This window comes from Pelmatolapia mariae, linkage group LG6, assembly GCF_036321145.2.
Source record: "Pelmatolapia mariae isolate MD_Pm_ZW linkage group LG6, Pm_UMD_F_2, whole genome shotgun sequence".
Taxonomy (NCBI): domain Eukaryota; kingdom Metazoa; phylum Chordata; class Actinopteri; order Cichliformes; family Cichlidae; genus Pelmatolapia; species Pelmatolapia mariae.
Genome location: NC_086232.1, coordinates 30,397,654 through 30,400,545, shown reverse-complemented (window position 1 = coordinate 30,400,545; position 2,892 = coordinate 30,397,654). Strand labels below are relative to the sequence as shown.

At 39.0% G+C, this 2,892-nt stretch overlaps 1 long non-coding RNA gene across 1 annotated transcript; it reads right to left on the bottom strand.

Moving 5' to 3' along the window:
• Nucleotides 1-509: 509 nt before the first annotated feature.
• Nucleotides 510-1,596, bottom strand: LOC134628797 (uncharacterized). The gene is made up of 3 exons (XR_010094019.1): nucleotides 1,569-1,596; nucleotides 750-875; nucleotides 510-666 (listed from the first exon to the last, which is right to left on the bottom strand). It is a non-coding gene; the product is annotated as an uncharacterized LOC134628797 (long non-coding RNA).
• Nucleotides 1,597-2,892: the final 1,296 nt, after the last annotated feature.

The window sequence follows — 2,892 nt, the reverse complement described above, 5'->3', positions numbered from 1 at the left end:
TGAGAAAGATAAGTTTCAAGCTAATGTCTTTAAAATATTCACTGTCATGTATAGAGAATTTAAGGCCCTATGATTAAGAGAAAAATATTCCGTGTGATTTCTTTAATCTTTTTTAAGCCATTGCTAAAGGAGTAAAACAATCACCTGTAGCAGCAACGAACTATCACTAGGGCCCATTTATCCCCGAGGGACAAAATTTAAACTGAATCTAACTAAAGAGGCTAGAATCACATTAAACATCAATCACTGTTAAAATTTAGAAACCGAAAGCCATTTTTTATTTCTGCATACCTGCTGATATTTTTTTAGTGCTTTTAGAGGGCTTTGATGTGGCAGCCATCACAATTGCCTGTTTTCCATTAGTACCTACCCCTGTTTTTCCAGTAGGTTATAGTACCATGTAGTATTAGCTTAACTAGTTTTTGTTAGGAAGCTTTTTTTTTCATAAATCAAAAGCAATGTGTAATTCAATCTTAATCAAACTACACTGATATAATACGCACCACCAGAGTTTTCCATCAAACTTGAATTCAAACATGAACACCTTCAGGCTGTCATGATAAACTCTGTGTCTCCGCTCACATTCTTCTTTTGTTATGAGTTTACCTCTGTATTCCAAAAGGAAGTCTCCTTTTTGGAATGGAACAGTCGTGAAAATGCCCCGACCTGAATTGCAGAGGTGTACCAAGTGAGTGACAAAAGACAAAGTGACAAACTCCAAATCTAATCCAAACTAAAGACCAACTTACCTTTGAAGGCATTTATGTAGTGGATATCAAGTCCCAGTTTGTCCCTTCCAGCAGAAACATGACAGACTGCATCCTCCCGTGGAGGAATGCGTCTCCTTCGCATGTTCTCCTGTACGTTTTGATTGCCTGTATTACCAAAGCATACAAAGTATTACGATTATCGTCATCATTGTCATCATCATCAGTAGTAGTAGAACTAGCAGTAGTGTAGTTTACAGCATAAACACAGCTGACTTATTCATAGTCCTAATTTATGCCTTCTTTTAAAATGTTAAAGGCCTAGTTCTCAAAATGGCGACATGTGACATTTCTGTAATGGCGACTGCAGAGAGTGATACAAGCACTGAGAAAGCTTAGGCATCAAAACTATAAGAAGTTTTTTCTTTAGGCATATAAATAAATACGACTAAATACACTTATACCCCTTGCTTTTATTTTAGGGCTGTCAGCAGAATGGACAGACATTGGACAAACTGCCCGAAATTAGCTGACAGCGACATCAGGGATTTTGACTCAGACTGCGCTGGTTTAATTGTTAATCGCGTTAGTCGCGATGTCGGCATTAACACGTTTAAGCCACATTAATGCTTTAACACCGAGTAAATCCTAACACGGGTTAGCCCGCTTTATCGCGTTGAAGCGGTTAGTCGTCAGCCCTATTTTATTTACTCAATGACAAACGCTGAGGCAGTTTTACTTCTTCAAAAACTAACTAACAGTCCATAAAGCATAAATTAAACCAGTTTAATATAGGCCTGTGCACCTATAATTTCATATAGTATTAAAGTCATGGTGCATTTTACATTAAAAAAGGCTTACCTTTGTGCTTTTAATCAGTCTTCGTATTGCTGTCGACATATACTTGTTAAAGGGCACGCGCGCGAAGTCGTTTCCTGTAGGTACCGCCTATATATATAGCCTACCAATCACAATGACTTCCGGCCGTGTGTATTGAAAATGTGTATTAAATTGTAGTACTTACACACATCCACTCTAACTCGAAACGTCGCTGTGCAATAAACTGGAATACACAAAAATCAGCTGAGGGGTATAGGTGGACTTTTAAGAAAATCAGAAAATCTTTTAATTATAGTTTAATAAATGAATTTACACTACAGTTTAAGCAAATACAGGTCAAAAGATAAATAATGACCTCATAAGAAGTAGAAAAAATTATTATTTAGACACTTAAAAATGCATTTACAAGTCATGTTTTAGGGGGACACATGAATACACAGCAAAAAGTCGAAATGTCCCCGGAGCCCAGGTACAGTGTCAGGTCAAATGTCCATCCATACCACATAGACGCACGCACACACACACACACACACACACACACACACACACACACACACACGCACGCACGCACGCACGCACGCACGCACGCACGCACGCACGCACAAACAGAGACACCATGGAGTGAACAGTGATTGCGTGAGTGTTGCCTTTGTGTTTCTATGTGTCTGTTTTACTCAGGCTGTCTACTTTTGCCTACCAAAACAGCTGTGGCTGCTTCAGGCACTGACATGTATTTCTGTGTCCTCAAAAAACTGTCCATAACTCGCAAACTGTGAGGGCTAGAGAGGTCATTCTTGGATCATTTTCTTCAAAACAGATAGAGAAATCTCCAAGTGTTGACAATGCATAATTTAAAAAAAAATGCATTATTAAAGAGATAAGAGGTATGTATGGTAGCTGAATAGATGAGAAAGGAAAACTGTCTTGACTTGCTCTCAAATAATGTTTTCTAACTCGGGACACATGTTAAGACCATTAGTTGTAATTTGCATATGACCGAACTGCTGCATTTTGGTCTGTTTAATGCCTGACCCATTTGGTGTGAGTCTTGTAGAGGGCCGAGTTCGCTAACTGAAGTTTTTAATGAGTTTTAGCTCGAAGATACAACAGTAACGCTAGCATGTTAAGTTAGCTTGGTTGCAAGCAGCACGTGAATGAAATCTTTGCTGTATTTTGTTAATGGTGTGCATTGCATTCTCTTATCAGGACAGCAGACGCACAATAAACACAGTCTATGGTTTTCTGTCTTTCTTCTTCTTCTTCCTAGCGGTTTATATCCCGCGACACAGGGTCCGCTATCTTGCATGCCTTCCTCCACTTCTTCCTATCGAGGGCATCTTCTGGT